This window comes from Hibiscus syriacus, unplaced genomic scaffold (genome assembly GCF_006381635.1).
Source record: "Hibiscus syriacus cultivar Baekdansim isolate YM2019G1 unplaced genomic scaffold, ASM638163v2 tig00111059_pilon, whole genome shotgun sequence".
Classification (NCBI taxonomy): domain Eukaryota; kingdom Viridiplantae; phylum Streptophyta; class Magnoliopsida; order Malvales; family Malvaceae; genus Hibiscus; species Hibiscus syriacus.
The window spans coordinates 617666-633244 of record NW_024062966.1 but is presented as its reverse complement, the minus strand read 5'-3'; positions in this window follow the sequence as shown (position 1 = coordinate 633244).

The window sequence follows — 15579 nt, the reverse complement described above, 5'->3', positions numbered from 1 at the left end:
GAGGATTTTTTTTTAAATATCAAGGCCAAATAAAGAAACAAACAAATTAGCAGACTACTATATTTATCGGTATAAATTAATAGTGTTTTAACTAATAAGGTATTATTTATGTTTATTTGTTTATTTTTAAATGTATTTATATTATATTCATATTTATTTAATTTTTAATATGTATGAATCAAGTGATTTTGATGGTAAAGAAATTATTGTTATTTCGTGAGGTTTTGGGCTCGAGAACCAGAAATGTTAGAAGTGTGAGTGTTCAATGTCAAATGGCTGAGAGTTATATTTAAATATATATTACCTTATACTTATCATAGATTAATAAAAAAAATTAATATCATGTTTAGGGGTAAGTAAAACTCGACTCGAAAAATTGATTTTTTAAATTTGAAATTATTCTAGTCGAGTTATTCGAGTTAACTCGAATTATCAATTCAGTTTTCGAGTTCGAGTCGCTCAAGTTATTCGAAAAATCAAAATTTTTACTATGTATTTTGACAATTTTACTATTTAGTCTCTGATTTCATTACTCATTCAATTTATCCTTTATTTTAAGCTTATTTTAAACCAAATTTGAACCACATGTTCTTAAACCACCATAGAATACATATGTACTTTAAATTTCTTGTTTCGATAACAAGTTCTCAATTTTTTGATTTACTCCCTCAAGTTTTCAATTTTTAAGTATATTTTTCAATTTCCTTATTTCTTCAATTTATCATTTATTTCAACCAAATTTGAACCACATGCTCTCGTATACAACTATGCCCATTTAACTTAACATTGCATTTTACTCAATTTGGTTTTTAAACTGCAATTGTTTGCAAATTCTTTGTTCTCATCAATTCTTTGACTCTTTTATACTCTCATAAATAGTTCACCCTCAAAATAAGAAAAATATAATATTGTGAATATATTTTATAGTTTTAGATTTTAGTTAATATATTAAATAACAATATAATATGAAAAGAATATGAAATATATATCTTATATGGTTAAAGAAAGTCAAAAAAATCGGAACCACTCCTTACCATAATACTATAAATAATATAATAAAATTAGCATAGAAATTTGAATAACTCGACTCGTTTGAAAAATAAAATCAAGTTAAGTTTGAGTTGTAAAATACAACTCGGATAACTCAAAATTTATTTGACTCGACTTGACTCAACTTGATCAAATGCTCACCCTTAATCGTGCTAGTGTCTGTTTGCTTATTTTTTAAAGTGGCTCGTGTTTGATTCATTTAACTTTTGTAAACATGTCTATTTATATGTTCGTCAACATTTTCATTTAGCATTTGTCAACATATTCTTTTATCATCGTGGACATGTTCATTTATATGGTTCATGTAACCCCCTAGACCCGACCTAGACTTTACGATCGAATCTCAGAGACCACAACAATAATTCAATTTAATAGAAATCATGAAACTTTTAGATTAAAACATGCATCATCAGAAAATTAGTATAAATTCTTAAACAAAATAAGAGTTCCTAATGCATACTATGAAATGAGTTTAAGTCCAAAGCAAATAAAATAATTTAATATCCAAAATCCCATAAATAAATATAAAGTCAACGAAAAAGAAATAACATAAAAACTGAAATTATCCATATGATGTCTGTAAAGGAAACAAGTTTCTAAACGATCCTCCAAGTACCCGTCGTAGTCATACTGATTAAAGGAATATGAAAAGACAGAAACTAGAGAGTAGGCTATTAACCCAGTGTCCCCACAGTAGTAAACAATAGTAAAATAGACAAAAATAAACCATTGACCATTATCGAGAGGTATAACACAATTCATAACTTTACCTTTCACTGCGAATAACAAGATGTGGACGTTCCCTCAAAAAAGATATGTTGAAATATATTTTGATATAACAATTTAAGCAAAATGTTTTAGACTTGAATTAAATTTATTCAAAGTTTTCAAAAAAATAATTCAAAGTCCGTTTAACTTGGAATTGAGCACAAAATGATTTTCACATATAAGAAGTATCAATATGGTACTGATACCAAATGTAAGGGAAGTATCGATACTCACTTGGTAGTATCGATACTACCAACATTGCTCAAATTCCAGAATGCAAAAATGGTACCGATACTAGTTTACATAGTAGTATCGATACCATAGGCATAGTATCGATACCATCAAGCCCCAACGGCTAGTAACAGCTAGTTGTATTTAAAAATAACAAAGGTAATAGCAATACTCCCTTTAGGAGTACCGATACCCTCTATTTTGGACAATTTTATTTTGTAGAGATTTCATCCCCAAATGGCTAGAAAACATCCCCAACGGCTAGAAATGACCAAAAACTCATTCCAACATATAAATACAAGTTCAAGACAATTGAATAAGGGTTATAACATCCAAGCAATTAAACACAAGAGAAAAGATTTTCAATCTTATTTTATCTCTCTTGTAAATATTAGTATTTTCGTGAGCTAAATTGTGTAAACACCCTACCTTTGAGAGGTTTTATTGTTTATTTCTTTTTACCTTATGTAAAAGGGGATTGGTTCTATCTTTTCCAAGTGAAAAGATAAGGAATGTAAAGGTTATCTCTTGATCCTTTAAAAAGAAAGAACAAATTAGTGAATTTGTTAGAAAATCCTAAGTGAGGAGCTTAGGTAGTGGAAGTAGACTTGGTTGATAAGTCGAACCAATATAAATCATTATGCCAAATTTCTCTATCTTTTTCTCTCCTTACACCCTAATCAAATTATTATCAATTCACCCTCTTGCAACTTTTTCGGTTGTCAATTCGAGCTTCCGTAAATCCTAACAATTGGTATCAAAGCTTGACTCATTAGAGGGTTTAACCACCTTGAGACGATCCTAGAAGAAGCTCTACCGATTCCCGACGTAACTGACAAAGAAATGACTTCAACCTCCGGTGCCTATTACATTGAAGATTCACAATCGGTCAACAAGTCACCCTAATTCACTGGAGAAAATTATACCTATTGGAAAAATAGGATGATGCTCTTCATTCAAGCCAATGATCTAGGAGCTTAGAACTCAATCATGAAGGGTTACTCCACTCCACCCCGGTGAGATGAACGATTGGAGTGATGGAGAGAAGAAAAAGTTTCAGCTCAATGCTAAGGCTATGCACATTCTCTTTTTTGAATTAGGCCCGGATGAATATGGAAGAGTCTCCTCTTGTTCCAATGCAAAGGATATATGGGATAAGCTCCAAGTCACTCTTGAAGGAACCGATGAAGTGATGGAAACCAAGATAAGTATTCTCAACCATAGCTACGAGAATTTCAAGATGAAACCTGATGAAGACATCAAAGCTATGATGGATAGATTTTCTATAATCATCAACGGTCTAAAAGGATTTGGAGAAGTAATCCCTAATGTAAAGCTTGTAAGGAATATAATCTACTATCTTCCAAAGTCATGGTAATCGAAGAAGACGACGATTATCGAAGCTAAAAACCTAAAGTCTCTCACTCTCGACGAGCTAATTAGTTCTCTTCTCACTCATGAGTTGATGGTGAATGAAGAGAAAGATGATGAAGACAAGAATGAAGAAAATAAGAATGAGATAGGTGTTGCCTTCAAGTCCACCAATGAGAGCTATCAAGATTCAAATGAAGAGGTGGATAAAGACGATGATGAAAAAAAGAGATGACCAAGCTCTTCAAAAAGTTCAAGAGATTCATGTCTTACAAGGAAGTGAAACATGAATCGAGCAAGAAGAATAGTCCCCCGGTGTGCTTCAATTGTCAAAGAACGGGGCATGTCAAGTATGAATGTCATCTCCTAGAGAAGAAGATATCATCAAAGAAAAAGTTATTTGTGGTAGCTTAGAGTGATGACGATGACTCTAATGATGAAGATGAATATGAAGTAGCCAACCTATGTCTCATGGCCATCGAAGAAGATTCAATGGTATATTCTAAATCAAATGATTTAAATTCACATTCTTTTGATGAGTTACAAGATTCTTATAATGAGTTGTATTTGTAATTTGAGACCATGAACTCCAAATATAAGAAATTAATTTCAAAGTTAAAGTTGAAAATGATTTGGTTTGAAAGCAAAAGTGATTTTAAAAATCAAATGAAATTTTGAAAATGATTTAGAGCTTTCAAAAGTCAAAATAAATGATTTAGAAAAAATTTGATTTAAAAGTTAAGCTTGAGAGCTTAACAAAAAAAAGAATTAATTTCTAAAAACAACTCATTATTTAAAAATGGCAAAATGTTCACATTGCCAATTTCATGGTCATTTGGAAACATATTGTCCTTTGAAGAAAGGAAATCATTTTAAAATTAGACAAGTATGGGTTCCCAAGGAACAAGGGGCATTGAAACTAACGTCCAAGGAACCATAGTAATTTGGATACCAAAATCCAAATAATGTCTCTGTAGGTGGTGGGAGCAATGATGATGAAAATGAAGAAATCAACTATGCTCTAGCCACACTTGAAAATGAATGGGTAACCTCTAAGCTTAATGTTTTATTTAGATTATTTGGTTGCTCATTTTGTTTATGCATGCATGAGTTTTGATTTTAAATGATTATGCATTGTTTTAATCTCATGTATATTGAAAAATTCATTATGATGAACATTTAAAGTTTTAATGATTTTTCATAATTTTTAGTTCATCATAATAAATTTGGTCAAAATTGATTTTCAATGCAAATGAATATCTCTAACAATTATATCAACTTTTCAAATGTTTGATTTTACAAATTTTATGTTTTGACCTTAATTTTAAATGTTTATGCATATGATTTAAAATCAAAAGATATCTCTCTAACAATTGATATCAAATTCTTCAAATGCATAACATTTTTTAAAGCTTTATGCACATGTACTTAATTTCAATATTTGATATTGCATAAAGTATTTTAAACTTGGATATATTGAATTTCATGTGTTACTAACATGTTGGTTACACTTTGTTGAAATTCAATTTTGTTTAAGTGCCAAGCTTTTAAAGTAAAATTTTGTTTGTAATGAACTTTTGAGGGGGAGCTTCTGATTTTTCAAATGATTTTATGATAAAATTTAACACGTACTCTCCAAAGTTATTTTAGAACTTTAAATTTAAATATTTTAGAACTTTAAAATTTAAATTATTTTTGATATAACAAAAAGAGGGAGAAGTATGGTTTGAAAATTCAATTTCTTAATGAAAAATGGGGAGCTGAAAATTTTCGTATATTTTCCAACATTTGGCATCTTTTTCATTAAATATTTTATTAAGGGGGAGAGTTTGCCAAAAACAATTTTTCAAATGTTTTGTTATATCAAAAAGGGGGAGATTGTTGAACTATATTTTGATATAACAATTTAAGGCAAAATGTTTTTGGACTTGAATTGAATTTATTCAAAGTTTTCAAAAATAATTCAAAGTCCATTTAACTTTGAATTGAGCACAAAATGATTTTCACGTATAAGAAGTACCGATATTGTTCTTACAGTATCGATACCTCGTGAACAGTAACGATACTGCTCATATGGTACTGATACCAAAGGTAAGGGAAGTATCGATACTCGCTAGGTAGTATCAATACTACCAACATTGCTCAAATTCTAGAATGCAAAAATGGTATCGATACCCAAGGGGTACTGATACTACTTTACATAGTAGTATTGATACCATATGCATAGTATCGATACCATCAGGCCCCAACGACTAGTAACGGGTAGTTGTATTTAAAAATAACAAAGGTAGTATCGATACTCCCTTTAGGAGTACCGCTACCCTATGTTCTGGGTAATTTTATTTTGCAGAGATATCATCCTCAAACGGCTAGAAAACATCCCCAATGGCTAGAAATAGCCACAAACTCATTCCAATATATAAATACAAATTCAAGACACTTGAAGAAGGGTTAAAACACATATCCAAGTAATCAAACACAAGAGAAGAGTTTTTCAATCTTATTTTATCTCTCTTGTAAATATTAGTGTTTTAGTGAGCTAAATTGTGTAAACACCATACTTTTGAGAGGTTTTAGTTTTTTTATTGCTTTTTACCTTATGTAAAGATAGGGAATGTAAAGGTTATCTCTTAATCCTTTAAAAGGAAAGCACAAATTAATGAATTTGTTAGAAAATCCTAAGTGAGGAGCTAAGGTATTGGAAGTAGACTTAGTTTATAAGTGAATCACTATAAATTCTTGTGTCAAATTTCTTTATATTTTTATCTCCTTACTCCCTAATCAAATTATTGTCAATTCACCCTCTTGCAACTTTTTCGGTTGTCAATTCGAGCTACCGCAAATTTTAACAAGATCCTAATCAGGAATAGAAATCATAATGAGGATAAAGCCCTCTGAAAAGGATCCCAAACAGAAATAGGATAGGGATATAATCCAATGCAAAAGTAGGATGGGGATTTAATCCCATGAAGAATCACGACGGGGATATAATCTCATGTATTCAAGATAGAGATTTAACCTCATGCAGAATCATGATGAGGATATAATCTTTAATTAGTAATTTTGTTATGATCCTCGAAAACGGTGCCAATTTGATAGGTGTCATAATTTTCAAATAAATAAGCTCTTTTTCTGAGATAAATAAGCTATAAACGCATAATAGGGAAAAAATGGGTCGGTCTACAGGGATTTGAAAATTTCTAATTTTGAATTGATTTAATCTTGATTATGAAAATCTAAAAATAATAAAAATAAAAAAGGGCGTTTAGAACAATTAATAAATTGAATAAAATAAAAATAATAAAAGTAAGAAAAAAATTGATAAAAGATTAATTATGATGAGAGATAGCCACCAACTTCGCTTTGTCTCAATTCGTCTCAATTCGTCTCTAAAATAGATTTTACTTCAAATACTTGTCGGTTACAACCTACAATGCCCAACCCTTGTAACTTACTCTTCTCTCTGGTGAACTAATTTTCCAAAGTCAATCCTTGGAGTTTAGTCCTTCTTTGGATTAACGACTATTGATGTTAACTTCAATGTAATTTAGGTGCTGGAAAATCTCATGCTCGGATTATAGTGTCTTAATGAGAATCAAACTCGATCCTTATTTTCTTTAGTGAACCTTCACTACGTTTGTTCTTAAGGAATTGAATTTGCTACAAGTCGACTACCCTCCCCAACAGTAGATCAAAACGTATATTAAACCAACGCGCTCTTTGGGATAAAAGTGTTAAGATGTTTAAAGGAAAGGTCGATTACCAATTGTTGAACTATGTTTTATAATATTTTGATATAACAATTTAAGGCAAAATGTTTTTGGACTTGAATTGAATTTGTTCAAAGTTTTTAAAAGTTTTAAAAAATAATTCAAAGTCCATTAAAATAGAATTTCACCACAAAAATGCTTTTCTTGGTACGAAGTACCAATAATGTTCTTACAATATCGATACTGCATGAACAATACCGATATTGTTCCTTAGGTACTGATACCAAAGGTAAGAGAAGTATCGATACTCTCTAGGTAGTATCGATACCATGTGTTTTCCAAATGGCTCAAATTCCAGAATGCAAAATAGTACTGATACCCAAAGGGGTACCGATACTACTTTACATAGTAGTACTGATCATGATCATAATATCGATATTGGTCAAGCCCAACTGCTAGCAACGACTAGTTTATTTAAATAATATAAAGGAAGTACCGATACTCATTAAAGGAGTACTGATACTCCCTATCCTGGGGAGTTTTATTTTGCAGAAAAATATTCCCCAACGGCTAGAAATAGCCACAAACACATTCCAACATATAAATACAAGTTCAAGACACTTGAAGAAAGTTTATAACACCTATCCAAGCATTCAAACACAAGAGAAACGTTTTTAACTATTTATTTTCTTTCTCTTGTAAATATTTGTGTTTTTGTGAGCTTCAATTTTGTAAACACCTACCTTGTAAGGGTTTTTTTTATTTATATTCTTTTTCCTTTTGTAAAATGGTTTTGGTTCTATCTTAGTCAATTGAAAAGATAGGGAGTTGTAAAGGTTACTATTGATCCTTAAAAAAAGAATAAATTAATGGATTTGTTGGAAAATACTAATTGAAGAGCTTAAGTAGTGGATATAAACTTAGTTGAGAAATTGAACCACTCTAAGTCATTGTGCAAATTTCCATATCTTTTTGCTCTTTACTCCTTAAACTTTAAATTTCCAATTCACCCCCTCTTAGCACTTTTTCGGTTGTTCTTTTTTAGCTTCATCAATCCTTGATTGCCAAAAATAAGAAAGAAATTTAAAGGTATGAAGTACTCTTTCAATTTTCATGAAACAGATTGAGTCGTCACTCAACTATCGCTTAAATAAAAGTTTAACCAAGCATGATATAAATCATACTTTGCGTATAAAAAAATTGGATGAAGAAAAAGAAAAACATTTTTATTGAACTAAAAACCTCAAAGCAAAACAAAAGCCAAAATTAGTATATCCCTCAAGCTTCACCCCTAGAGGTATTTATAGCATTGAGATAACCTAATGAAAATAAAATAACTCTTAAGAACATAGAAACACTTAATTCCTAACTAATTGTAAACTAAAAGTCATCATAATATTGAAAAATTAAAATCCTAATTAGAAACCTAAGCAAATTGAATCCTAATTAATTAAATAATAAAATCTCAAATGTATGAATTAAATTATAACTTTAAATTCCTAAGTAATTGTGGTTCGCCTGGCTTTCCTCCTTTGATCTTGCTGATTGAATTATTTTCTTGATTCTAGAAAACAGGAAAAATCTACTTAATTTGCCCTTTAATTGTTTTTCTAGAAATAGAGCCATGCACGTATTTGAACATGAATAACCTAAATTAACACTATTAAAGAGGTAATACATATTAATTAATAACGAAATATTAACAAAATAAAACACTCATCAAATCCCCCTCACTTATTCAATGTTTTTCCTCAAACATGCCTTAATCAATTATTAAAATTTCAAATTACCAATCTTTCACCTCATATTAAACCAAGAAAAAAAAATGAATTAATGATCACATCAATTATCGAAAGTAAGGTTACAATTAAGCAAATAGGCATAACATGTAACATGTTTAAGCAAAAGCCAAGACATCTCAATTATGAGGTACCGATAATCCATGTCTTGTGCAGTTTTATTTTGCAAAAAAAAATATTCCACAATGGCTAGAAACGGCCACAAACACATTCCAACATATAAATACAAGTTCAAGACACTTGAAGAAAGGTTAGAACAGCTATCCAAACATTCAAACACAAGAGAAACGTTTTTCACTCTTTATTTTCTTTCTCTTGTAAATATTTGTGTTCTTGTGAGCTTCAATTTTGTAAACACCTACCTTGTAAGGGTTTTTTGTTTATATTCTTTTTCCTTTTGTAAAAAGGTTTTGGTTCTATCTTAGCCAATTGAAAAGATAAGGAGTTGTAAAGGTTACTCTTGATCCTTGGAAAAGAAAGAACAAATTAATGATTTGTTGGAAAATCCTAAGTGAAGAGCTTAGGTAGTGGATGTAAACTTAGTTGAAAAATTGAACCACTATAAGTCATTATGCAAATTTCCTTATCTTTTTGTTCCTTACTCCCTAAACTTTAAATTACCAATTCACCCCCTTTTGGCACTTTTTCGGTTGTTCTTTTTGAGCTTCATCAATCCTTGATTGCCAAAAATCAAGAAAGAAATTTAAAGGTATGAAGTACTCTTTCAATTCTCATGAAACGGATTGAGTCGTCACTCAACTATATGCTAAATAAAAGTTTAGCCAAACATGATAGAAATCATACTTTGCGTGTAAAAAAATTGGATGAAGAAAAAGAAAAATATTTTTATTGAACTAAAAACTTCAAAGCAAAACAAAAGCCAAAATTAATACATCCCTCAAGCTTCACCCCTAGAGATATTCATAGTATTGAGATAACCTAATGAAAATAAAATACTAACTCTTAAGAACATTGAAACACTTAATTCCCAATTAATAGTAAAGTAAAAGTCATCATAATATTGAATAATTAAAATCCTAATTAAAAACCTAAGCAAATTAAATCCTAATTAATTAATTAATAAAATCTCAAATGTTTAAATTAAATTATAACTTTTAATTCCTAAGTAATTGTGGTTCGCCTGGCTTTCCTCCTTTGATCTTGCTGACTGAATTATTTTGTTTATGTTGGCGTCAGCTTGATTCCAGAAAACAGGAAAAATCTACTTAATTTGCCCTTTAATTTTTATTTTCTAGAAAATAGAGTCATGCACATATGTGAACATGAATAACCTAAATTAACACTATTAAAGAGGTAATATAAATTAATTAATAACAAAATATTAACAAAATAAAACACTCATCAAATTCCCCCTCACTTATTCAATGCTTTTCCTCAAGCATGCCTTAATCAATTATTAAAATTTCAAATTACCCATCTTTCACCTCATAATAAACAAAGAAAAACAAAATGAATCAATGATGACATCAATTATCGAAAGTAAGGTTACAATTAAGCAAATAGACACATGTAACAGGTTTAAGCAAAAGCCAAGAAAAACTCGAAGAAGCGTAATCAAACAAATCAAAATTTTCTTCTTTTTTCGATTTTTCTTTGTTGTTTTTCAACTCCATTTGAACACTTTATTTGAACCAGAATTTTTTTCGAATGCTTCTTCTTTCCCTTTTTTTCCTTTTGTTGTTCATGTAGCAGTTTCATATCTGCCTTGACATGGGTGACAAAAAAGGGGAAACAATAAAATGTTTCAGATTTTATAATGTGGTGAAAACAAAAAAGTGGTAAAGGAACAAAATTGATTCACTTATGGATAAAAATGAAATAGGTAGGCAATTTGGGTAGAGAAGTAGATTAATCCTAAGTGTCTAAGTGCCCTAATCATATTAAAACATCAAGTTCGATGTGTGGTCTTGATATGCATTTAATCATAAGTTTTAGAATGTCAAAATTAATCCAACGCATTCAATCAAACAAAAGAGCAAGAATGAAAAATTATGCTCGTTTAGGCTCAAATCTCATAAAAATGTTTATTTTGTATCGAGTCCAGAAACATATCAACCAATGGATTCATGGAATATCAAGCAAAATATTTTAAGGAAAAATACTAATCATGTCATTTTTACTATCATGCACCCTAAATTCGATAAAAACGTGATCACAAACTCATAAGGTAATCATTGAAACAAAGCAAGATTCAAGATTAATAACAAGAGATTTCAACAGATCAACCAAGGTAACTCAAATTGAAGCTTGTAAATAAGTAAGTGATAATTTGATGTGTGTTCTCTAAGTTTTCTACCCTCACTTAAAGCATATTGTTCCAATATGTAAAATTAAAGCATATGAGAAGAAATAGAGATACTCCCGTGTTAGTGATGTCGTGACCATGACCTTGGGTAGAGGTACTTGGGCAGAGGTAAGACAAAATCTCAGTAAGATTGGACTCGATGGAGTTGAGAAGATCGTGCACCTCGTTAATTTGAAGTTGTATGTTCGGCCGCAGATCATCCGCCGGTGCAGGTGGTGGTACATGTCTTCGAAGAAAGTCACGATTGTTGTGAGGTGTCGTGGTGCCGGGAGGTACAGTGAAAGGTACATCGGGCGTGCCAGCAAGTAACCTCGTCATGTCCAAGCATCGCAGGTAAACTTTTACTGGTTGCTTACAGTTCTTTCTATAATCAATGTCTGCATTTTCCTATATTCAGCACATACGTACAAGTACAGGATAGAGCAGAGTTTTGAGGTCTGGGAAACCAAACAAAACCCTGCTGATACCTAAAAAAGGATCTAAAATTATGTTTTTTTGGTTTGCGAATGGAGCAATTGCTCTAAACTGAGTTGCACAAGTTTTGATTTACTTCAATTACCTTTTTTTCTTGTATGTTGCCCTAATTCTTCAAAAAACAGTCTTATATATCACAATGTACTAGAGTTCTTCATTTCTACCCCATAAATACCACGTGTGTGGTAGTTGCATCGGCTTATCTTATCTTATCATCGTCTCCCTAAGGTCGTTTTCCGGATAGGGTTTTCGGAGGTTTCTGCGACGACTACCAGCCTCAGCTGGTAGCCCATGCTCACTGTGTGTTTTAAAGATGTTTAACTCTACTATGGCCTCTTACTTCATGTGTTCATTAATAGATAACGGGCTAATGATGATGGGTCCTGTGTTAAAAAAAGAGAGCTCGACAGATCTCATCAAGGTGGTTGGATGTCATGTTTTTTTATTCCGTGTTGGCACTAAATTGATATCTGCAGTAACACAAATATATGGAAACATGAATCTTAAATCTGAGTGACCATCGAGTTTACCAAGACAAACATGAGCATGGAATTGCTATAATAAACCATAGTCTGGGTCAAGAAACGCAAACAACTTGATGTTTAAGCTCAACATAATCCTAAATTTTCGCACGTACTGTTCGAACTTAAATATTTTAGGAAGAGCAATATCCCTTTTACTACTCCGACTAGATTCAACATAATAATCCTTGTACATTTGTACTTATTGTGCCATCATCATTTTTAGAATAGGCAACAGATGATAGCCAATATTGATTGTTACACAACATCGAGTTGTTTCCATGATAATTGGGGTTACAAGCAAATAGTAAAACTTCACACAAATCATTAATATGAATATATAAGTTTTTTTTTGGTTTAAACAGAAACTAAAAACTTATTCAATAGCTATCAACGCTTCATGTGCAACAATGAAACAGTGGCTTCAATCGACGGTACCGCATGGTTAAAGCAGACGCATCGAACTAATCAAGCATATGGGGCCTCATGGTTTTCACTTGTGGGTGCATTTTAGTTTTTCAGGTTCTAAATCAAAACTGGGTGTTTTTCCAAAAAAAATCATCGGTGATCGGTATATTTACCGATCTAACACCGGTCAGATTATATTTTCCGATCTAACACCCGTAACAGTAAAGCGTTCCCCGCGATATACGCTGATTTGGCGCCACGTGGGTATAGCGCACCCCCTGATCCGCGCTATACCTGGTTATCTGACACGTGGGGTATAGCGTGGTGCAGGGGGCGCGCTATACCCTAAATATCTGCCCGTCCACATCTCAATCCTCCCTATAAATACCCTCATCCTCAATCACTTTTATCACACCAAATTCTCTCAATTTCTCTCAATTTCTCTCAAATACTCTCTCTTTTTAAGGTATATTTTATAATATTTTTAATATTATGTATTTAATTTATTTAAGTATTTTACTTTATTTAATATTTTAGTAATATAATTCTTTTGCAGATATAATGGAAGGCAGTCTACTTCGCTCGGATGGAAATCATATATCTCTACACTTTGCTGATACGAAACATTTTAATTAATTTAATTTTTATTACATTTAACATGATTTATTAAGTTATTGAATTTAAATATTACTTAGTAACATTTTAACGTTTAATTTAATTTAAACTATTAGTAATAATTAGTTGATTTATTTAATGCATGATTATTAGATTAAGAATTAATTTTTGTAATTATTTATTTTTAAGAGAAAGACCATGTATTAGATCCTTTTATTAGGAATCTTAAGTTAGTGATACCCAACTGTGTCTTGCTGTATTTAGTAGAGGTTGTATTCGGTTACATAGGTAGATATCAGGGTCACTGTAAGATAGAGCCAGACCTGATTTCTGCCTTAGTAGAGCAGTGGAGGCCGGAGACCCACACATTCCATCTTCTGTGCGGAGAGTGCACGATCACGCATGAGGATATTTCTATGCACCTGGGGCTTTCGGTGGATGGAGATGTGATATCGGGGATAGCTTCCGGTTCTTGGACTACTTTGTGTCGGGATAATCTAGGACGTGTCTTAGAAAATTTTATCGGAGGTAGGATACTGTTAAATTGGTTAGATGCCAATTTTCGGGAGTTGAGCACAGACGCCTCTGAGGATGAGGTTAAGATGTATGCACAGGCATGCATATTGCAGCTGATAGGAGGGTTGTTGATGCCGGACAAATCGCGCAACCTAGTTCATTGCATGTGGTTGCGACATCTTAGCGACTTTCGTCTCGCCGGATCATTCAGTTGGGGCTCGGTGGTTTTGGCTTTGCTGTACAGGGAGATGTGTGGAGCCATTGACTACAGTCGTAATGCTATCGACGTATGTCTCCTGCTGCTGCAGTCTTGGGCATGGTATCGATTGCCCTTTTTATGTCCCGTTGTGAAGAACCCATTCGTATTTCCACTACTTCTGAGGTAATTATAAAACTGATTTGTATATTAATAATTTATACAGCGTATAATAAATTTTTTTCCTTGAATAGGTGGTCTACTAATAGGAAAAATCATCAGGAGCTTCCTGATGATTTAGAAAAAATTAGGGTGCTAATCGATGAGAAGGCTGGCACACAGGTATGAATTTTAATGTTTAAAAATCGATTTTAGATTATAGTTATATAATTAGATTATTATTTTGATAAAAATTATATATTATTTGTTTTAGTTTGAATGGGTGTCATATTCCACTGATGATGTGAGGGCGGTAATCTCACCTGAGTTGAGGGGTCCATTAGATGTTTGGATGGCGATGGGCCTTCTGATCTGTTATGCGACCATCGAGTGGCACTTCACTGATCGTGTGCTCCGACAGTTTGGTTGTTTTCAACCAATTTCGGAAGCACCTCCCAATATGAACGAGTTGCATAGCTTAGATAGTTGCGGCAAGACAGATACAGATTGGCTGGTGATGCATCATGAGTGGGTCGTGTTGTGGAAGGATCGACATCGGCACCTTTCACGTAAAGAGCCTATTTTTACTGACTTCTTGATGTATGCTGAGGATTATTATGAGTGGTTCAACAGTAACGGAAAATCGTTTCTACTTCCCGAGGATGCACGACGGCAGACCTTTCCACGACGTCGACAGAGACGTTCACCGACACAGCACCATCGTCCCCCGACTCGTGGACGGAGAGCAGGTGCTTCCGGTTCATCCTCAGCTGCACCAGCATGACCTTCACAAAAGCCACCGCAGCCATTTATGATGTCGCAGCCATATATGATACCGCCATCACCTTTCCATTACCAGATGTTACTGCCGCCGCCTTCACCTGGTTTTATGACCCCCGTCGCCGCCACCGTCACAGATGACCCCTCCTAGAGGTTATTATGAGTCTATTTTTGCATATCATACTTGGGGTTCATATGCTAGATATTTAGCGGGTTCAGCCTCATCACCCATGGCCGCAGTACAGACACCTCCTGTACAGTTTTCACTCTCAGCGATATCTGGGTTTTCCCAGTTTTCGCAGGCCGGTGGGATAGTCAATCATACACCTCCAGGGTTCTTATTCTATGAAGGTGCTTTATCGTCATCAGCTCCTCATCAACCTAATGTATCTGCTCAGGACGACGACGATGACAATGGTGATGATGATGACAGCAAGGAGTCAGAACCAGTGATACGAAGAAATCCTCCTCGAGACCGACAGCCACCGCCTTGCAGAACACATTCGCGTCGCAGACATCGATAGATTTTTTTTATTATATTTGTATTTACTTTATTTTGTTAAATTGTAATTTTTTTATTATTTCTCATTTAATACTTACTTTATTTTGTTAAATTTGTTGGACTTTTTTTGTAATGTATTTCAGTTAATTTTGT